This window comes from Stegodyphus dumicola, chromosome 4 (assembly GCF_044657685.1).
Source record: "Stegodyphus dumicola isolate Sdum_Otavi_A_Nest chromosome 4, ASM4465768v1".
Taxonomy (NCBI): domain Eukaryota; kingdom Metazoa; phylum Arthropoda; class Arachnida; order Araneae; family Eresidae; genus Stegodyphus; species Stegodyphus dumicola.
In genome coordinates this window covers 135955115-135979597 of record NC_140771.1, presented here as the reverse complement: position 1 = coordinate 135979597, position 24483 = coordinate 135955115, and the positions used below count along the sequence as shown (strand labels likewise).

At 32.5% G+C, this 24483-nt stretch overlaps 1 protein-coding gene across 4 annotated transcripts in view; it reads right to left on the bottom strand.

Annotated features, from left to right (window-relative positions):
- Positions 1–24483, bottom strand: part of LOC118193841 (uncharacterized) — a 296810-nt gene that overhangs the window by 204245 nt on the left and 68082 nt on the right. For 2 of the 4 annotated variants that reach the window (XM_085815508.1, XM_085815510.1), the window contains exon 2: positions 16930–17003. The exons of the other annotated variants lie outside the window; for them this stretch is intronic. The gene's annotated coding sequence lies outside the window, so the exon portion shown is untranslated. The remainder of the gene's footprint in view (positions 1–16929; positions 17004–24483) is intronic. 4 annotated transcript variants of the gene reach the window in all.

The window sequence follows — 24483 nt, the reverse complement described above, 5'->3', positions numbered from 1 at the left end:
CACAGTTAGCAGGTACTCCTTCCTATCTTACGAGGGGGATGATTCAAAAAGTAAGTTACACTTTATTATTAAGCGATGAGTTATAATACAGTATGACACAGAAATATCACACTATATGTCAATACAATCAGCTAGTCTTTGTAAATGCATGTCTGAATGTGAAACTAAATGTTTCAGTCCTTGACTACAGAAATCGACTCCTTGAACATGCAGCCATCATAGAACTGTTGTTTACACCAGTTCGTCGTGGGAAAATCATGCAAAACTTTCAAGAAAAACTTCAGGTAGATGTACGCTGTGGAGCATAGTATTACCGTAACTCAGAACAAAACCCTTGCTCAACTTTCTACAGCTCATTTTTTTCCCCTTTCCTGTTTGGCTCATGCGAACAGCTGACAACTGGCATTATTAGTTGACTCCTTTCGCATTACCTTTGAATACATAACTACATAATCGAAAAAGATGGTAGTGTATTTTATTCTGATGATCCTCCGTTCAACTTTGGATTTTTTCCCAGGAGCGTTGATATGTGTCTCCACTTCTCGTTCTTTTCGCTCGTAGGCTGAAATGATATATCCGTAAAGTTGTAGCTTAAGAAATCTTCTACAAAATAAAGTTGAACGAAGGTTAATGAAGATAAAAACATGTTCTTTTGCGTTCAACAAACGTGAAACCCACGTTAAGCCCGCGTTTGTGTACTCAGGATAGTATTAAATGATAGAATGAGTACTAATAATTGAGAAACCGAATTGTAGTGCAGTTCTGGGCCAATCTCTTTAAAACATGACTTTTCATTTACACACCCACAGCGCATTTTCTTCCGCGTACTATGCTGATGGCTTTCACAGGCACTTCTCAAGGATATTTATTATCTGGAATTTTTAATTTGTTTATTTCTTAATTTCTGCGACTTCCAAATCAAGAAATATTTTTAAAATCAGAATTGCTCCCAAAATGTGTACCTGCAATAAATAATTTTAATGAAACAAAGTGCTTTAAAAGTCATTTCCAAAACTTCTTTGAGAATAAATTCTCATATTAAGCCTGCTTACAATATGACTTCGCATATACATGTTTCTGCATTTCTTATCTTGTTTTACAAGGGAAAACAAAACGGCTCTCATGTATGATAATTTGTCGTATATAAGATAGATAGTTGACAAGAATTAACTTAAATAACTTAGAAATTAAATAACTTAGGTTAAAAAATTAAATAACTTAAGAGTTATATTCTAGGGGAAAATTAAGAGGTAACTGATAATTACTTAATATATCTTTTTCAACGAGATGCGCATACTAAGAAACCCACAAAAAAAAAAAAAAAATTAAGGGGGGGGGGAAACCGTTTTACATTCGGATCAATACCTTATTTGAATATTTATTTTTATACATGTTACTACTCTTTAACATAGGGAACCAAGGAGCATCAAACTCCAACGATGGGTCGGATATAAAGGTATATGACGCGAAATAGGTTTATAAGGGGAAATAGCTCATTATTTAGGTTATAAATAACGCTGAATATCATAAAATAGTGAGCATTACATTCAGATTAAAAGTCATGTTCCCCTTGTGTTTAACGGTTACTTCACTGGTTCTCATTTGACTCCTTTCAAACAATTTCACTATAAAAGAAGTCATAATTCAAACATAATCAACCGTTGTCGAAGTTTAAACAGTTATACCTCATAACCGTCTTAACATATCTGCAGTTAACAGCGTTACATCGGCTGTGTTTCCTAACGAAATTCACGTCTCTGGCAGGCAGCATTGCAATTATAGAGTAAATCTACGTGCACGTTCTTTTTGTTTCACTGTCTGAACAATAAATCAAATTAACATCACAATAACTTCTATTTTCTCTTGTCCCTCCACCACCAAACATACGGATTAGTAACGCAGAGAGAATGAGAGAAAAAGCATGACATTATTAAAATATTCAAACGTGACTTTTTCTTTTTCTCTAATTTCGGTTTCAGAATCTCAGCGGATGCAATTAGTCCAATGCGAAAAGATTCCCATTTACTTTTAGGTTCACTCAGTAGCCCCAAGCAATAATAATAATAATGATGACAAAAGAAAAAAAAAAGGAGGTGGGGGAAACGTTGCATATTCATAAAGCTCCTCAGCAAGAAAAAGTGACTCTGCGGTGGGATAAAAAATACGGTTTTTTTTTTTTTTTTTTTCACCCACCGCCGGCAATAAAGCATGCCTTAAAATAAGAGGTTATAGCCGTGTTATGACGACCATAATGGGTTTTTATTAGCATCTGGCAATTACCAATCTCGGTTTTTGTGGCGGTGTTGCCATCAGTTAAGGCCAACAATCGACCCTTTTGTTTTCCTCTCCCTTGTTCATTCGCTCTTCTGTCCCCCCCTTCTTCTCGTCTTTTTTTAATCAATACAAAGAAGTGTCATTCAACGCTTTTATGAACTTACCGAGCAGGGCCTCAACCTCGCGAGCAGCTGATGCTCAATCAAGAAGTCAGCAAATGAACTTGTTTTTGGGAGTTGATGAATAAATTATCTGTTCTATTACTTCTTTTTTTAGACAAAAACTTTGTTTTCTGAAAAGACTAAGGTCAAAATCCTTAACAGAATGAGCGGATTTCAGAAATAATATAAGAATCACTTGGAGAGAGTTCGAAGACTGTCTTAATGTGAATAAGGTGATTGAAAAACTTACAATGCAGTATATTACTCGAACATTTCTGTGCCAAGAAAATTGATGTGCCATTCTTCGTTATACGCCTATTAAATAAAATACTGCATTTTAAATATTTTTTAATGAAATCTCTGCAAGACTACCATTTACAGCTCTAGATAATTTTGCTCTTCCGTGGAAGAGATCGTCTAAAACAGTGTTCCTTATACTGTGTTCCATGAAACGTACCCAGGAAATTAAAAAATAGAAACGCAACTAAAACACGTACCGGAAGAGAAGTAAAGGTTCCCGAAGCAAGTGTAGCTCCGTGAGGCCGAAGAGATACATTTTGTATGCCCCATGAAACTTATTTTACAAGGGAAATCTATTCAAGCTCAGTACCTTTCTGCGCATTTGATTTCGTTGTTACGCGATTGTTTTTCGTTGTTACGCGATTTGATTTCGTTGTTGATTTCGTGTTACGCATGTATGATGTAACACGAAATCAACAATCCCACATGAACAAAGAACAAACAAAACAAAGAAGTTCTTTCGGCAGCCATGTCGGCAATTTTTAACTGTATTGTCTGAAGCTCCAAAATATTTATTAAGTATTCTTCAGATTTCATGTTTATATTTTTGGTACATATAATAACTACTTTCTGGGTTATATTTGTTATCACGTATTGCTTTTTATGTTAATTTGTTTAAAGCTGTGCCGCTCAAACGGTATATTTGTTAGGGGAGCCGACAGCGATATCAAAGGGCTCGGGTTCGAAACCCGGAAAAGGCATGGTTGTAACTGTACGTTTCCATCATAGGGAGCAAAGAGGTGGACCACCTAATAGGCGCCTATATAATAAAGTGGCCGAGTTCGGCTGAGGGTCCGCCATTGGTTAAAAAAAAAGTTTAAAGTTGTGGTCAGTTAATTATAATGTATTTCTAATAATTTTTATATTTTAGTTAATCATATGCATATTTTTCATTTTAACTGTAAAGCGTTAAATACGGATTTGTTTAAAATTAATTATTTATTGTATGGTGTGTATTTTTTCTTTCTTAAGCTGCATGTCCTTCATTATAGAACTGCATGCACTCATTGGCTGAATTTTTCTGGATTAAATATTTCTCAGTAGATTTTTTGCAAAATTAAAATTACGAAAAATTTAAGCTTGCAGAATTTTTTACAAATTTGATTCAATGAATTATTTGGGAATTTCTTCCTGAGCTTTGTTAATAGCTATCGATTTCATTCTCAAGATAAGTTTTGTCTCTGATGTTATTATATATAATAAAAGTACTGAATATTTTATGAAACCAAAATAATAAAATCAATCGTGATTTATGCGTAATTCTTTAAAAGGTATTTTTAAATGTATTTTGGTATTTCTAATTTAAGTGCAATGATTTTGGCATTTGGTTACAAACTTTGCTCTTAGTTTTTAAATAATGGGCATTTCAAATAGCTGTATTAAAACCATTTATGACTCGAGAAGAAGAGAACTTACTATTTATGAAGAAGCTCATTTAAAATCATTATCTATATATATGTATAGAAATAGCAGAATTCTAAATAAATGTGATCGTTAACTTAAAATAAGTTATTCTTATATGCTTTTAATATTTAGTATTATGCTTATAATAAAAATATTAAAAATAGCATTTATATAATTACTGCTGATTAATAATAAATAATAAAAGATCAATTTGTATAAGAAATGTAAAGGTTTTATACAAAATAGATATTTAACTTTAATTCTTTTTTTTTTTTTTTTTTTTTTTTTTTTTTACAAAATCCATGTTAATAAACATTTAAAAAAGTCAATATGGCGTTATTTACCCACTAAATTAAAATGAATGCTACATACAGACCACAAAGTTCCGAAATGAATAATCGTTGTGTGTCATACTTTCTTATTTTGCGCGTTTACATATTGATTTGCTCCTTTTTTTTGAAGTTTTAATACCGAAAAATTATTCTATTAATACTGTATTTGTGTTTTATAATCCACTGTTAACCGTCTATTATTATTTATTATTAAAAGGTAGCTAGCCGTCACATCATTTTCAAAATTTTGTTGTAGGATGGAAAGTTGGCTTAAAAAAGGCACTCTAAAGCGTTCGTTCTACTGCAAAACTTGATTCTTGTGCTTTGGACTTAATAACTAGCTGTTTTCCTAAAGATGGTGATGGTAATGAGAGTGCTAGAAATATAATTACATTAGAAGTTACACCAGTTATAGATTCTATAAGTAATCAATTCAGAGCAGTTACTAAAAAGCTTGGGAACTGCTCTGAACTAGTCAGAGTAGTTCCTAAGCTTTTTAGTAACTGCTCTGACGTCATTACTTATAGAAGCTATAACTAGTGTAACTTATTCTAAGGTAAGTTAGTCTTATTTATTGTCTTAATTTATATGTCTTTGTCTTTAGGATTCATGAAAGTTATATGTCTTTAGAATTCATGAAAAATAACGGTAATCCTCAGTGTGTTTGTTATATGCAGCAAACTCTTCCCCATCAGCTCTATGGCTCCACGTAAAATCCGTAGGCATTTAGAATGACAAAGACAAAGATGTTCAGTTCTTTACTCGAAAAAGAAACGAACTCTTAAATTTAAAATTAATTAAAAGTTTTATGGTCCAAAACCACAAAAACAATAAATGAATAAGCTACTGAGACTTCATAATCAGTCAGCTATCAGATAGCTCAGCGCGGTGAAGCGTACTCAATTGCGGAAAATCTTATTAAACTTTCTGTTATGGAGATGGTAAAGTGTACGTTATATGACAAATCAGCAATAGAAATTTCCAAAATTCCACTTTCGAATGATATGGTAGCTCAGCGCGTCTGAGATTTAGCAAAGAATATAAAAGAATGAACCCACTATACGTCTGAAATTATGCTAGGTTTCATTATAAATGGATGGGCCTACTGATATAACAGGACTTGCAGTATCAATTGTCATTGCGTTAGATATCAGCACGTAAATACATTATTGGAGGATTTTCAGTTCGGTAAACCTCTACCAGCACGTACTACTGGAGCGGAAATATTTCATCTTCTCAATTCTTTTCTTGAAGAGAATCAATTACCATGGGACAACTGTATTGATATCTGTACGATAGAACAAATGCAATGAGTGACATCATTAATGGGGTTGTACAAGTAACCAAATATATTGTCAAAAACTGTTCTTGTAGCCACTGCATGATCCACAATCAAGCACTTACTGAAAAAAAAATCCTCCAGTTATTAAATTGTTCTTAATGATGCTCACGAAATGATTAACTTCATAAAATCTTGACCACTAAATAATCGTTTATTCAAAATACTTCGAAATATTATGTGAGGATTTGGGATGTAAACATACATCTCTTCTTTTACATACCGAAGTTTGGTGGTTATGTCATGGAAAAATACTAATCCGTACTTTTGAGCTAAAGGACGAGGTGCGTACTTTTCTTTAGGAACATAACTTCGAATTGAAAAACCGACATTTGAAATTTGTTGAAATATTGAAAACAATTAAAAGCGACACGTTTACACAAGTCAATGAAAGTAATTTAACACATCAGGGAAAACAAGTAAATGCAGGTGGGTGTTGAAATACGAGTACAAGGAACATTTATTGAAAGAAATTATTCAACACCTGAAAAGGTTTGAGCAAAATCTTGAATCATTATTTTCCAAATGAACAATAGATTAAAATATCAAAATTCATTGTGGATTAAAAACCCATTTATTGTCAATTGAAAATCTTTAAGTATGTCAGCAGAAAAATACGAAACTTTTATTAACATAGCATCCGATTCATCGTTGAATGAAAAATTTTAAGTAATGCTGTTAGTGGAATTCTAGTGCAGTTTAAAAGACGAATATTCTAATACGTCACAAAAGGCCGAATTCGCACTTTTAGGATTTGCAACTAGCTGTATGTGCAAATCCGAGTTTTCAACTTATGTATCGATAAAAAATTAATACCGTAACAGAATCGATGTCAAACCTGATACGAGGTTTCAACTTTCATTCACAAAACCAACTATATGCGATAATAGAAAGCAGGACCACTCATCGCATAAGTACCAAATTTTATCCGAAGCAAATAAATATTCTAATAAATATCTTATTTTATTACAACAGGGGTTCTATGCAAATAGTGAATATAAAAAAGGGTTCTACTCGTCAAAAAAAAGTTTAAGAAACGCTGGTCTAAAAGAACATGATTATCGGTGATGCCCACTACTGCTGTTTAATTACGTAATTAGATACATTGATTACTTTCAGGAATGGTCTGAAGAGAAAAATAGTCGCTCTTAAAGGTTCCGTTACATTTCTTCTAAAACTCACTGCCAATATCATTAAAAGTAGAATTTTAAGATACGGGAACAAAATAAAATTCGATTTACTGTAAAACCTGTAAAGATTTGCTTTGATCAAGTTGGACAGTGTATGAAAAGCAAGACTATGCGGTCTGCAAATAAGCACGTTTATTCACCGTGATTCTGAAGCAGTTTATTATCTGTCTAATTTCTTTATACTTGATGGATTTAAATACTTTTTCACACTAAATCGGCATCCATCTATACACGCCAATGTAGCTGAATCATTAAACATCACCTGTTAGTCGCTGATTCAGTTCCCACGACGGAATGCACTGGGTTCATATGGTTCTACAGACTTTTATATGAGACAGCTCTCCGAAGACAGACTGATGTTAAGAACTCAGCCTTTACTCTAAAACAACCTTATCTAACTTAAGTTCCGATTTAATCAAAAAGTGCTATTCAGTGCGTCCCCATCGATATCAGAAGGGGAAAATATAAAGGCATATTTCATATATTCGTTTAGTTACATTAAAAAAGTAAAACTGAACTGGATATCAAATAGCAAATCCACATAAAATTAGATTCAAGCTTACTCAAATAACAGCGTTAATGAGGAACTCTACAAAAATAATTATAATCGAGTAGTTAATATTACCAAGTACAAGAAGCTTCTTATGCTATATTAAAATTGTTAGATCATGGAAATTATTAGCTTAAGTTATTATTCTCTTAATCACTTAATCTAGTAAATTCCTGAATATATATATTTTTTCAAAAATACAAATGGAAAACATATACTAATAATCCATTACAAATTACTTCAAATCACTTATTCAAGGAATATACTGAATATGCCGCCCAAACGGGATAATGGTTAGTGACTCTGACTGCTGTACCGAAGGGACCAGGTTCAAATCCCGAAGAAGGAATGGATGTTTGTAAATGTATAATGTTTGTGCGGCATACAGGCACTCTAAATATGTGGCGAGCCGAAAGTCCTCTCTAGAGGATGGTGGTACAGGAAGAACTCTGCCTTTACTCTTATCCACGGACCCAACCCCCGGAAAACTGTAATATATACGCACGGCTCACGCACAGAATTAGGAACTGGAAGTGCTTACTGTGCCGTAAAAAACAATCAGCTACTAAATACTTGGACTAGACGACTTAATATCAATAATATGGTCTTTTAAATTGAACTGACAGCACTGAAAGCAGCTATCGAACTAGCTACCAATCTGAGAAACGACAGTGCAGTGATATTTAGCGATTCAGCCACTAGTCTTGCGGCAATACAAAGCCAAAATAATAAAAGCGAGCTAGTGAACAGCATAAAACGTCTGCTAACAAACTGTCCACTGCACCAAAGACCTATGCTCCGCTGGGTGCCAGCACACGTTGGCATTCAGAGTAACGAGCAAGCAGACGAACTAGCGAAACAAACTACGAACAATATCTCACAACAGGAATACCCGATAAAACTACCAGTATCATATCTGAAAAAAAATCCATCAGCGAAACTCAAAACAATGTGGCAGAATAGATAGGCTGAGGCCACAACAGGACGCAGAACATTTAAATTTTATCCAAAAGTAAACTTCAAGCTTAAAACTTGCAATAGCTACATAACTCAATTTCTAACGGTGCACGGCCCTTTTCCGAGTTACCTTAAAAGATTTAATCTCCGTATCTCGGATAACTGCAGCTGCGATGAAGTGGGGGATCCAGATCATTTCCTGTTTCACTGCAGTAATACTTCTCAAACACATTTGAAAAAAACCGAGTGAAAATAACTGCCACTTGTGGTTTGAAAATTTATTAAAAAATAAAACTGCATTTAACAAACTTTCACAGACCATAAAATATTATGCAGCAGAATATGACCGGTTGGGACTAAACTCTTTCTTTTCTTGGTTAAAGCTGTTTGTTACCTATATTTTTTATCGGAAATTCTGTTGTAGAATCCTGAAGGAGTATTATTTTAGTGTATCTGTATAATAATTCTTAATAATGTTTATAATACTGTGACAATTAAATAGTATCACTGTATTCGACTCCCTAATTTTTGTCCCCCTAAAAAAACACATCTAGTGTTATTAATCTAATACATTTAGTTAAACAATCCAATCATTTTATGTTTTGTTTGATTCCCTGGTTTCCAATATATTTATATATATATTAATATTACATCTAATTTATAACTAGCAATTATTTTGTACTATATTTAATTATTGGGTTCATAGCTTCCTTGAGCATATTGTGTCTATGTAATCAGTAGCATATCTGTTATATTTTAAGGAATATATAGTAATATATTTTCCTTATTTTTTAATTTTTATTTATTTATTTATTTATTTATATTTTTTTTCGTTTGTTTGTTTAATTTGTTTTAAAGAAAGTAGAAAGTAGATGTTATACAAGTCCTATAGGCAAATTTATTATTCTCTGTTCAACAATTATGTAACTTATTAAAGATTGAACAAAATTGTGAGTCTAGCCTTCTGGCATATAACAGATTAAAGAATTTCCTACAACCACATTCTTCCAGAAATTCTAGGAGGAAAAATTAAACTGTTTTCTGAAGCTCAAAAGTAAAAAAATAAATAATAACAATTCTCTTCCCTCTCAGAATGGTCTGTAAAAAAAGTTAAATGTACATTAAAATTATATGTATCACTACTTTTACAAGATGACAGTTATACTCTTAATTTAGGTTTAAAAAACCAAATTCATGTCATTAAAAAGATGCATATAAAAATTAATATACTTTATAAAAGTGTATTAAACGCAGATTAAAAAAAATCTGAAAGATGCACTGTTGAGCTTCTGTTCGGAGATGACTGCTTTGGGCATTTGCGACATTTCTCACGTATAAAGAAAAACTTCTCCTATCTCTGCTTTTCTCTTTAGGCTATTTTAATTGCTCATCTTGTAGTATGAGCTGTTATTTATCTCAATGAAGATTCAAGTTCTTCTCTTCAGATAGTTTAATTATTTAAAGAGATTTCTACGAAACCGCAGCGCGCAAACGGTACACAGCGAAGTGTTAGCAAAAGCTGGAAAAAAGGTCACAGGAACTATCACGTAGTTACAGCAAAATAAAAAAAATTAAAAAAAAAAAAAAAAAAAAAAAAAACGGGTAAAGGCGAAAGCTTTTCAATTATTATGAAAGGAAAACAAGCAGAGATATAATTCAAGTTGATGCATTTATATGCTGGATGAGTAAACAGTTTGTCTTCATCTATTTACAGCCATTCTTCTAAAACGTTTTTATGTATATCTATGACAGAAAGTTGGTACGCTAGACAGCGTTGCATGGCCTAATATATGCCTCCTTTAATACGGCAGTTATTTCCTAACTTATGGCAAGTGTAGAAATGTCATTTAAATTACAGACTGCCAGTGGAATTCCAGAAATGTGAAATGAATTGTTTATTGAAGCTCAAAGTAGAAAGTTCTGTTATATTTGTCATGTACATCCGTCAGCCTGTCAGAATTCCACCTTGACTACGCAACATTTTATGACCCTTGGCGAAATACAGACACATGCACATAAACACTCGAGTAGAGAACAAAACTCTTACTTCATACAAATCGGTTCGAATGTCATGGAACAAAGGCGTAACTTAGGTTCTTCGAACCAAAACAAGCTGACACACAGACTTAAATAATTTATAATGTTTGGACCTTTCTGCCAGAACTCATGACGAAATATGAATATTAATACATTTGACAAAATTAACACGAATATAATGAACAGGAAAATAAATAAATAAATACACATTCATTTACAAAGATATACAAAGAAAGGAATATACTGAATTTACACTGCATCTAAAGTAGATAAGTAGTAGTTGACAATTTAAATTTTTAAGTGCACACATAAATAGCAGCAGTTTTTCAATACGTTCAATCAATCAAGAAAATATTTTGGAATTTTTTTTTAAATTCCGCAGAGAGAATTAAATTTTAAATCAAAAAAGGCCCCATAAAATAATTAAGTATAAATTAATCCAACATTTATTTTTTGTATTTTATTTCTTGTCTAAGTTTCATCCTGTTTCATGCACAACAAAAAGTACAATGGCATTCCAAATATCCTAGATGCCTGGGACGCATCTCAATCAAAAATATCAGCATTTTCAACAATTTAAAACACAGAAACAGATTGGTGCATCTGGATAAATGATCTGCATGTTGGTCTGCTATCTGCAGCCTTTGAAAACGGAGTCTAACGACAACAGACTCAAAAAACTGTGAGGAACACCCTAGCACAAACTTCTCAGATTAGAAAGTAACTGTTTCGTCACAGGACAGGACACAAGTAAAGGGCCAACCGTAGGGCAGAGACAAATGTGTAAGACAACTGCGCTGTATTTCTTATAATCAGAACCATGTTCTACCAAACTGGTGCAATACGGAGAGGAAACAAACACCTAAATACTGGTATATGCATTTTTAAGAATACATTATAGTACGCGAAAATAAGGTACATATTTAGGAGTTCATAAGAAACTAATAACTCCGCAAGAACTGCGCAAATATACAGGATATCATTCATATACATAACAGTGAGTAGTGCATCGTAGGTTCTCGTCTCATTTAGTCTCAAAGTCGAAATTTATATAAGCGCATCTTTATTGGTGAATGAGATATTTTGGTTTTTCATTATGATAACATATCCACAGGAGCTGCTAGTGCTCTGCTTGCACTATTTATATTTATCAATGAATTTTACTCATTTATTTATTTGAAGAAGTATATCTTAAGCGATACACAGAGCATCTTTTTTGTGAGTAATATGTAAATTTCGCTGTATACTGTGTTTGCTACAATTCTTCATGAGCCACAATTTTAATGATTTTGTTATAAATAAGAAATTATCTTATTTATCTTTATTATCCTGATGTGGAGTGATAGAGCTAAGAGAATAACTGTGAGTTATCATTTTACTGGAGCTGACTTAAATTTTTTCTGCATCAAAAACGCGCACATCGCATCATAATGACGTAAGTAAAATTTTATTAACAATAGGTTTTAATAACGTTTTATATATTGTCTCTATTCTTCGTCATGAATTAACTTATATGGTATTTCTCCCGCCTTCTTAGAAAGCCTTCGTGGTGTAGTGGTCTGCACGCTCAGCCCGTAATTGAGAGGTCTGCGGTTAGATTTCCGGCGAAGGCGTTGCATATTTTTCATCTTGCCTGCTTCAAACAAAAAAAAAAAAAAAAAATACCCAATGTCTCTACAAACTAAAGGGGTTTAATGCGTTAAACTGGACAAATTTGAAAACTATATACTCATTTTTTATGTAACACACCAGTCACAACAAAAATAAGTCGACAACCCATCCTATCGTGCACAATTTAGGGAAGTAAATTCATACAGGTACTATTTGTATGATTAATTTTTCAGAGAATTCAAGGGGATTCTCTACGAATACTTGAATACGAGACTTTCTAAAGACGTCGAATAAATCTTCAAATTTCGAACTTTTCCTATTGCTTTTAATTTTTGTTGTATATATGTTAGTCCATTTTTGTATTTAAATAACTTCTATACTTTTTCCGGGGGGGGGAGAGGAAAAGAAGAATATCAGAAGATTGCAAAATAACTTTATTCCGAAACTCAGGCTAAAAGATCGACTTCTGAATCAGCCTAAATTTTTCTAGAGTTCTTGAACCTGAGAAAAAGGAGTTTCCCAAATCTAGACAAAGTTACCCTCGTTGCTTGTTAATGACGACAAACAGTTCTGATACTTTTTACAAACATGCTATTTAATAAAGTAACTGCGTCTGTACACAATGTAAAAGAATACCGTTCCATAAAATGATAATCTTGATATAAAATAACGGTTTTGAATAAATGTTCAGAAACATATTTAATTTCAATTAAAATGTATAATATAATTTTTATTTTGCTATATGCTAGTTATTTGTATTATTGCTTCCTTTCTGGTGTACCCCTCTTAAACACTAAAAAATAATATTCACTCTTGTGTAAAATTAAGAAAATTTGCATAGTATGTCAAATTTCTGGAAAATTAATGGACAGATTGTAATGACATTGGTACGAATACACATTTATAACAAAGAAAGAAGCGTACCATTCGAAAGTCATTTTATGTATGCATAATTATCAGTAAAGCTCATAGTGCAGGGATGTCGAACTGAAAATGATCTATTATGGGGTCATATCCAAAGAGGGTGCGCAGCGTGACGGCATACTGGACAGGAGGCAGTTGAGGAGTCCCTGTGACAATCGATCTCATTCCTGAGCTGCAAGGCTGTTCTCAACTCCGGGATGGTTCTCGGAGGGGGAGTGGCAAGATCAAATTGCTCTCTCAAGAGCGTCTCAAACACGCTTTGTAGAGTTAAGGTCAAGAGATCTGGCTAGCCAATCCATGCTCCGAATATCCTCACTTTCTGGGTAATCGTAAGCAGCTGAACACAACGTAGAAGAGCGTTGTAGTCTATTAACAGGAACCCAGAATAAACTGCGCCCCTAAAAAGTCGAACATAGGGTTCTAAGATCTCTATACCTCATAAGTCAATACCTATATAGTTTTTGTGAAACACATCCAGGGGTTACAACGGCCCAACATAATGCGTAACCAAACCATTACACTTCCACCACCGCAATTCTTTTTACCTTAATGAATGAGGGATGGTGTCGTGTTCCAGGCTCTCTTCAGATACAGGTACGCCAAGAATACATCCATATTCAGGCTAAATCTTGATTCATGTGTAAAAGCACAATGCTCCACCGAAGTCTGGTCCAAGGCGCATGTTGTTCTGCCCTGTATCCAGAATTTCTAATGCCTTATATCTAATGCCTTCTAATGCCTTACATATGCCATCCAGACGGTATAGAGATTAGGAGAGCCTAACTGCGATACCGAAGGGCCCGGGTTCGAATCCCGGAGGAAATATGGATGTAAAATTGTCTGCCACTTCCTGGGAGGTAATGGTGGTCGTCTATTTGGTGCCTCTACAATAAATGGCCACCAATTCTGGCCTTAGCAGTGGCCAGTGCCGTTATAAGCATGTGCTCGCCATTGAGGAAAAAAATATTACATATCGTCGAGACAGTATATAACCATTAAAACATATTTTAAACCAGTCTCTAATAATACACTTACGTGACATAATTTACAACATTTAAATGAAATAATTCATAATGTATATTTTGATTGATACAATTTATAATATACGTAATTAGTAATTCTCCTGCTTGCAGTTAATTTGTTTGTTTAATCAAATATGACTAAGCGAGCAAGAGCTATTTATGTATGGGAAGACATTTCTTCGTAGGAGACTTTCTAAAGGAAAATGACTTCTATTCACATCGCACAAATGGAGAACTACAAAAATATCTATGCAGTCAGCTTATTCATTGGAATCGAACATATTCAAAGGAACAGTATTCGACGGTCTTATCCATTCATTCAACGATAACCTACTTTATCCGAAGAAATTTTTAAAAAATTCTCTAATCGGATAATTCCATTACCAAGATTATTTAACCTATTTTGTATAAAGTGACCTATCATACATAGAAGTTAATATAATGAATGCATAAATAAACTATATAAAAAATGGAAAGATAAACATAACTTACACTTCTAATGATACAGATCTTTAATGTCAGCACTTCCTTATATGAGGCGCTTCAACATTTAAACATTTATTGGGGGAGGGGAATAATTCTGCATAAATAAGAAAGAGTGTCTGTGTGCGTGTCTTTCATTAAATCTACAGTCTTGATAAAATTTGGCACACATGACCTTCAAAGTAAAAGGAAAATCACTGTCTATACAAGATTTCGCAAAAACAATCCCATGGGTTCTGCACTCTCTCTATATATATTGAATAATCTAAAATTCACTGAGTTAGAAAACAAGTTTTTCTAACACAATTTTAAAACACAATTTTCGGAATTAAACTTCCTACATATGGGTTCACTCTTTTTTGATACATTCTATTAAACTTATATTAGGAGATACTCAATATTTCTTTAGTAAATATTACATTCTCACTATCAGGAAGTCATTACATGTTAAGCAAAAAATTCATAATACTTTTTTTAAAAATATAAATATTGTCCAGTGCGTACGGGCTCGTAACTGATTGAATGCACACAGGTCCTACACTAGGTTGATAAAATTTATTTTATCAAAAGAAACACTTCAGAGTTCTGGAAATGTCCACAAAAATAGTAGTACAACTCTTCACAGTAATACAGAGTACAATCAGTAGTTACACTTCAAACTACTAAGAATGTTAAACACAAAGCAATGCAAAGCGCATCTACAGCGCAATACTAACCCGGAGATATCTCAGTACTACGAACTCACGCTGAACTAACTACCTAGAGCAGATGCTCTCTCCGGTCTTATATAGTTTTGATCCTTCCGCCGAGATATTTCTAGTGCATTTTTGCTTCTGGAAATTACTGGAAGGCATATGAGGGCCGAATGCGGTTACAGTTACACAGAATATCAATTACAATATTCATTACGGTTATGCAGCGACCAAGCCTAAATTTCGCCAAGTTTGGCGGTTTCTCGCCACATCTGGCAACAAAGATTATTCGTCGAAACCGCTGCCAATTTGACTACATCTAGCCAAATTAGCGAGACAGCCATTTACTCAGTGCTAAATACACTTGCCCCTATATTTTTACTTTTCCGGCATAGCATCGTCTCTCTAGATTTTCATGTTGCATTATACCTAAAAATACAGCAATTTCACAAATAATTACACTACAATTATCTACCTAAGTACAAAGTTCGTAACATTATTTATATTTCTACATGATTTCGGGTCTGAAATCGTGTCACCCACCTTAGGTTAACGTCGCCGTTGTTGAGTTCTCACCATAAGTTCTTACTACAATCACTAGTTGGTGCCATGTTAGTTTATCCTTCAGAAGAGTGTAGAAGCTTTGAAAAGCACAATCTAAGCGAGCTCTCTATCAGTTTTTCCCAATATTTCGAAAATGAGGAAGAAATCGACCAAAGTGGATGTGATTTTCCGAAGAAAAGAAATAACCGATAATAAAGCAAGTATTAGTTCTTCCTAAAACCGTTTAGATGGTGCCGTATTTATCTCTTTACAACAGTGCAGAACTTACGAGAACAGTGTAGAACTTTTACAGCAGAATACAAATGCGCTTTTCGAACGCTATTTCGAAAAAAGTATCTTTATCCCTCTAAATGAAACCTCTTCGCGTAAAGCTCGGGCAGTGCCAAGTACTTCAGCTAGTAATCAATAAATAAAATATTCTTCCAAATTTTTAAAAGTGCAGTTTTGTAAAATTACTCATTGTTTTACTAATTAATTAGCACTTTAACAACTAATCAAAAAGTAATTATTTATTCATTATTATTGTCGCTACTTATTTTACTATCAATTACTTTGTGGACAGTAAACAGCTATAACACCTTTTTAATTTTCGCGCGATTTCAAATAAAGGAACACAGCGGAAGAATCATTATTTTTCTTAAGTAATATTTTTCAATTAGTTTGTTGGTTGATTAATTAGTGCAAGGCACGCGAGTGCTATTCCTAGGCAGGTAGAATCTATAATGTATTTTGCTATTTAATTTATTTTAATGAGAGAATAACTGATTTATTTCCTAGAAACATGCTTTGTTAAAAAGACTGTGATACTGTTTAAAACTATTCTATTTCAATTACTTTAAAAAAATTGCTTTCATCTGACATCAAAAGTTGGGGGCAAAATAGAATTTCACAAGAACACACACAGAAGATCTCAACATTATAATAAATAAATAATTTTTAAAATTTATATCTTGACAAACTTTTCTTTTTACGTTTTTGCGACAGACTGCATTCACTTATATTCGCATACATCTAGCAACCAAACAGCAAGATACCATGCTCACACTGCTGCTACTGAATTTACATTTTCAACAAAACAGTTATACGTACTAAAAACTTCTGAAAACGGAACGAGATGTGAAATTTCCACGTTTTCGGAACTAGGGAAACATCAAAATTCTTACCTGCAAAAGATAAAGAAAACACATTACTAAAACAAATATTTTTCTTCCTAGTAAAAAAAAAAAAAAAAAAAAATACTAAATTTTAAATAAATAAGGAGAAAATAAAACTCGTTCTTAGACAGCGTTCAAACGAGTATTCTGAGTGTACATGGTGCTAAAAACATCTTTTATTTCAATAGCAACACAAATTTTTATAATTTTTTTTTTTTTTTTAAATAGAGGTTTTTTATAAATATGTTCAAACTGCCACTTTAGAACAATACAAATGATCACAGAAATTCCCCATTCAGCTTAGTAACACAGCACTCTCTTTTAACACATTACAAGACTATGTGTCATTGTATGTACAATACTATGTCATACTATGTGTATATATTGTGTCAAAAAAGATTCGGAATTATTTCACAAAATAGACGACTTGAATTTATTGGTTAATATTTATTCCCTCCTGAAATAAATTACAATACTTTCATGCCAACGTTTTCTCGATCCTCAAAACATGTTTAGTCATTTTAGAGAAAAAAAATTCTTTCAGAATATGCTGTGAGTTTTCTTTTATTGCACGAACAAAGTTATATGGTGATCAAAAAGTGGCAATTTTAACTGCGGAGATAAGAAAATGTCACGCAGTGCCACATCAGGTGAATACGGAACTCGCGGAGTCATATTTGGCGAATGTTTGGCCAAAAATATTCAAGAATAACAAAAGTATTGTGGAGCATGATAGTTTACCGAGGTATGATTTTCTCTTCGATGCATTATCTGGTATCCTTATAACATCTTATATATAACACTCAAAAACATTTGTTTTCCATGAATTGTTGCCTTCAAAGGCCTTTTTAGAGTACTTCCCAAGCAGAATTTAACTGCGAGCACAAAATTTAATGCATGCTGATTTAATGCATCTTAATTACATTTCCCGTTTTGGGAAATCACCAAAACTATAAAAAGAAATATGGATTGATTTCAAGCGAAAAAAAAAGTATGGGAAACTTCTGAAGAATCTTTGCGAGCTTGCCCGAGCATATTTTAAATGAATTACCGATATTGATTCATCAGAGCAGTGAAATTCGGATGCATTTAATAGTTATAGTAATAACACAGTTTCTAAACGAAAATGCGATGATCCAAATTGATCGTCATTTTAAGAATATTCTGGAATAAATTTTGAAGCATGAAGTGCTTACATTTGAACAGTCTATATCGCTTCTAAAAAGTAAGCGAACGCGATCGCTAATGCATACAACAGCATCAAGATTCAAACGGCCAACAATTTACTAAAAGACAAAAAAAAAAAAAAAAAGAGAGAGAGAGAGAGACGTGTTAAGGAATGCAAAACTCGTTTTTCAAATACAAATAGCCATCTTGATCGGGGGCATCCCTCCCTTAATGATGCAAAATAACTCAACTCACAGTAATTTAAAATTTTTTGTCAACATCCAACTGAGCCAATAAAATTAATTCCAGTATAGACATAGAAAAGTTTTTGTAAAGAGCAAACAAGCGTTTCAATAACATTTCACACCTAGATGAACTATGGAAATGCGGAAATTCAATACACGTTTAAAAAAAACGAGCATTCATGCTAAGATGGTGCTAAAAAACAGAAATGAAAAATACAAGTGGAACTGAACAATAACAGAAAACAGCACTTGATGATGATGTCGTGTCTATGACAAAGTGCAATTATATAGCTTCGAAGCTGTCAAAGCTTTTGCAACCTCGGCAGCTCTATCAGTACAAAGTAGGTCCACTGGGTCTCTCCAATGTTAAAACAGTCTGGCCTAAATTGCTGGGCAGCTGAAGATAAAAACAGCACTTAAAATTTGTTTTTATAGAAAGAGATGGGTGGAGGGACAGAAACTTCAAAAGACACGAAACACCTTATAGAAAAGAAGGTATGGCGATTGAAATAAAATAAAATTTCGAAGCAGGACTGACCACCCAACAAAAATACTTCGTTCTAACTTAGGCGAGAGAAATATACTAAATCCCCCCCCCCAAAAAAAGTATTAAACTTATCTGTTTGTTTGTTTTTTGTCTCTTTAAGCCATTTTCCGATATTACTAGATACATAGATGAACTCAACATAAAGCTGCTAAATTTAAGTATGTACGACAAATTCGGCATTTCGGTATTTACAAACGCATTTAACTTAATACACTTACAGAATAATGTAGCATTAGTCATAGAATGTTGTAAAGAAGTGCAGGCAGAATAACTTTTTAAATGACTGACTTTTTGATGCTGATGAGTAATGAAGTGTAAGTAAAACAGCTTAAGCATTGTCGACTGGCAACAATGTATTCGCCTGTTTCTAATTTTTACTAAAAGACAGGATTTTGTCGCTACCTATTAATAAAAACACATTTTCGAGGTATTAAAATACTTCGACACTTCTATAATAAATAATATAAATTTCATTTCAGCTGCACTGACACCTGACATAATACATCTCATATTTTATTTTACAAAAAGAATCGTATTCAGAGATGTCTTAAAATAGTTTTTCTACAATATGAAATAGAAGTAGGTACTTTAATCGTCGCACAGATGTTCATCATCAGATCTTTACCATTTAATTAAATTAGTATTTACGATTAAAGAATTTGAATGGATGGTTTCAAAATGATAGATTTATACTATTTAAAACATGTCCAATGGTGTTTCCTTCAGTTTTAAATAGTCATCACTACAATATCTTTTCAAAAATTAGAAATGATTAAGATCTAGTAGATTTAAAACAGACATTTCAGTTACCTATTCAGTTTTACACGATTGTTAAGAAACTATAATAAATAGTAAATTAAATTTAAAAAGAGAGAGGAATTGGAAGATTTGTTTTAAAAAGAATATCGTTAATAATATCGAATAGAAATAGTTAATTTCTACTGAACTGTCATTTTATACTCGAAAGTTGAGAAGTAAAACACAACTTTAATTTTCATTTTAAATACTGCTGATATAATGCTTGTAAATACTAGTGTTTATTTATTGGTAATTTGCTTTTTGTGTATTTTTGTATTACTGTTTTTATAGAAAATTTGTATTATTTTCATTTATTTATTCATTTAGGGCGTTTTTCATTGTGAATTTTTTTTTCGGAGGGCTTATTGTGTATTTTATTGTGGCCACCTTAATGGAGAAAAAGGATCTTGATGATATTTTTTGTCGCCAAAATTTTGCGATACTGTGCATTTTCTGACAAATTTGGTGGTTTTGTTTAAATTACAGAAAACGTATTTTCGAACTCTAAAAATGGTTTTCGAGCTTCCGGAAGTGCTTACTCTTCTCCTTCAGAAACCCAATAAAATGAAGGCTGTGAGTTGTCATGAGTCAAATTGATTAACAGAATCAAGATTCTTACAGTTTGAGCAGCTCGACGATTTGAACTTGTTTTGCGACAGATTATGGTGATCAGCGATATTCCTCGAGTGTTAATCTTGCCTTTGTTTGTCTCACAAGGCTATTTATACTTGTTAATTTTTCTATATGAGCTGCGATTTATCTCTATATAGATCAAGTCTCTCAATTTATCTCTATATAGATTCAAGTCTTCCTATTCACCAAACCCAGTTATTGAAGCGAATTTCTATGAACCCAGATAACAACATATATAATCATAAACTTAGCAAATAATAATATCGACTACTAAAACAGAAGCGAAGGACATTATCTTATACTTCTGTCTAGCCATAGACTATACAAATTTTTATCTTATTTAGATCTTTAAATTCCTGCAACAAATAATTATATTTAAAAAAAAAAAAAAAAAAAAAACTTTAGTTACAGCCTTCTCTGATACTGCTTAAAAATTCTGCAAAATTGGCATAGTGCGGTCCGACTGATCCATTAATTAAATTATATTTCTTGAATATACTTTTGAAATATATGAACAGTTATTCACAGAAATGAGAATTAATTTTTATTTTCATATAAAATACGTTCAATAGCATTATTGAAAACTATAATGGCAAAGGGAGACTATTTTGAATAACACATTATAGGGTTATAACTATTATTTTTCACAAACCAGTTATTTTATATTTTTGAATCTTTATTGTCGTTTGCGTTTCTCTAACGAAATGTAAATGAGGTAGAAAGAGATAGTATTTATAGGAAGGTTTCGGGAGTTTAATTCGGATCGTCTTCTCCATCTCGAGGCCCCGCCATTACGTTACCTAGCTCAAATAAGTTTGTATTATTTGGCTCTGCGTTATAGTTGCCGATATTTAAATTGTTACTCCGCGCAGAAGTTTTGAGATAATTTCATATTAATTTGAATCGCGTTGTCTTAGGTTTAATAGCTTATTTAATTTAAATTTAAATTGAGTATTTCTTTAAGTTATCTCGCCACAAGTGGCTGGCAGAGTTTGTAAGCACGAGAAGTACATTTATGTTCATAGTTCGTTCGTTTTGTTTCATGGAATTTTAACAAGGGCATTTAAAGGAAAAAATTTAATCTTCTAGCCATAAATACCAGAAGGCTAATTTTACATCATTTCCTGTTTAAGAGGATTTGTGTAAAGGCTAAAGATGGATTAGATAGAATTTTGAGTAAACACATTTAATTTTATAATTTAGTTTATCACTGCTTTAAGAAATGTTATCAAAAACACTAATGACTATCAGATAACATAAGATTTCTTCAAGTATAAGTAATTTGTTACCTGTGGGCTTTTTCCAATTCGGCCATTTCTTCCTCGAGTTAATTGTTTACTCTTGAAGGTGAGGAATCTACGTTACATCACTTCCGAAATCAGTACAGTTTTATTCAAATCTATGCTAATCTAAGATTGTCTTTTTATTTAATTTTGATACTCTTATGTTCGTTGTAGAACAGTTTTAATTTACCAAATATTAATGAAAACAAGATGTAAAGTTGATTTTACCATTCAAAGTATTTTCCACAATTTTATCTAAACGTATGCAAAGCTTTTCAACATTAATCATGTCATTGAATCAAATGCTCCTTCTCCACTGAGTTCTATTGGCCTAAAATGATAGATTATATTAAAGTTAGTACTTATATTAATGACATGAATCAGCCTGCCGATTCTTGCACAGCTGTTCCATGTCTGGATGTATGCTCGTAAGGTTAAGTCTAAAATCGACACATACATCAGGTCGATTTTGGTTTTCGGGTTTTATTAGAGATACTTATGAAAACCCTTTCTTAACTGGTACGTAGCAGCAAGCTAAATTATAACTTTAAAGATTCATTGTACAGTTCGTACTATTCCGCATTCCTTGATGATGAGATCCAGAAATTAACCATACCATCTGCTTAAAATTTCATTTTAAGCAAGATATTCTTACAGAGTTCACTAATGGCAGTTTTCTTTTTAATTTCAAAATCCTAATGGAGAGGATTCAGAAACCACGAAAATTTGTATGAGTTACCACTTTGAAAATAAGTCTCAAATACTGAACTTAGAATTTCGAGATGCAAACATGTAAAATTTCATTCAAATTTTTTTTTTTTCCAATAACGAATATTTTCTTAAAGGGACTGTTTTACACAACTAACTCCCAAACCTCTTTAATTTTTCATGAACCTTCAGAACAGTCAAAGAATTACCCTGTAGATAGAGATTTAGTTCGTTTAGATTTGAGAACACACTGAGTTCATTCAGTTCTGACAAATGTCAACAGCGCAAGAAATAATGTAAAATATCGTTAGTTGAAAAAAATAACGTATTTTATCAGTTCAAGAACAAGCTTTGAGAATAGCCTGAGCTCCGCGGACCACAATTTATTAAAGGCTGGATCAGTTTAATAAACGCTGGTCTTAGGGTTTTTAATCTTCCAGTCACATTCAGGGGTATAAGATCAAGAACATTAACATATATAACATATGGACACGACCATATATGATATACATACATTAACATTTATAATATATGGATGGGATATAAGGCACGACACATTAACAATGCGCAATTAATTAATTCATAACAATAAAACAAATATAAAATAAAATAATAATACAAAATAAAAAATCACGACCCAGTATATTTTTATCGCATGGCGTGAAAATATACAGTAATTCTCTCTGCGCTAGCTGGATAACGTTTCTTTCACGTAAAAACTACGTCAAAGAAAACTGCTTTCCAGACTGAAATTAAGTATCCGTGACGTTTATGAGCAGAAGATTCGAGTAATCATTTCATTAATAACCTAGATCTTAAAACATCTATATTTTTATTGAGCATCCTAAAGTTGGCTTGGATAGAAACGCTTGCACGAACCGAAAACGAAGAGCAAAGAAAGAGGAAAAAGGGGGGAAATATATATACTTTATAAATATCCGGATTAGAACAAGTCACGTGACACCACTTTACACGGTCAGTCGTGAAGAGTAAACATTTCAAGAACGAGACGCTTTGCGGATGTTTATTCGTACTGCCTGCCTCTTGTCTGATTTTTCTTTTTTGAAGATGATCCTTCAAAGGTTTACAGCATGCAGTGTTTCTTATACCCGAGTGTATGCTATCATTTAAATTTGATGTTTATGCAGAAATTTTTGAAATTCTCAGTCTGGCAACAGCCAGCAAAAGAAATTGTTTTTACAATTAAAACAAAAATTACAATTCAGAAAACAAGCAAAATATCAAAATGGTCTGAAGAAAAAATTTTTAATTTGTATTTAACGGTTAGATTGAAATTAATAAACATCAACAAAGATAAAACCCATCAACATTCACAGGTTTACCGAAGTTCAAGCTCAAAACATTTCGCCATGTGGCCAGGGCTTAATTTCTAAAATTAGAAGTTTTGGATCCATATGGAAACCATCAGAAAGAAGTAACAAAAACAAAGAACTAACTATAATGATAAAATAATTAATAATTAAAATAATCAAATTATTAAAAATAAAATAATTAATAATTAAAATAATCAAATTATTAAAAATAAAATAATTAATAATCAGTATAATAATACAATTGATAACTATAATGATTAAATAATTAAAAATGATTATCAATAAAATGCAAAGTGATAAATATACATTTAATAAATTATTAAATACCTAAATACTCCGGTATTTATTAACGGACCTCTCGTATTCGGAACTCTGAGTAGAATTACACTTTCTTTCACAAATTAAGAAATACAGGAACAGGGTTCCGACTAAATTTAAACCCTGAATGTGCAATTTAATGTACTATTTCAAGCAATGATAGAAATAAATGTCATTCTTTTTCTAACGTACCAAAAAATAAATAAACAGAGCGTCACTTAGAGCTGAGAAGTGCAAGTATAAAAACAAAGAGAAAAGGAGTCCAACATTTTCTGACCATGATCTTTTCTCTACATAATTCTAGCTTGTGACAGATGTGGGGGAAGTCCTCTCACTTAGGGCTGTTGTACGCTCCGACTAGAATTACAATTTATGTCATAATCTGAGAAGTACTGGAACGAGGCTCAAATGCATTCCCGGCAATTTAAGCTCTGTATCAGGCTATAATCTAGTTTT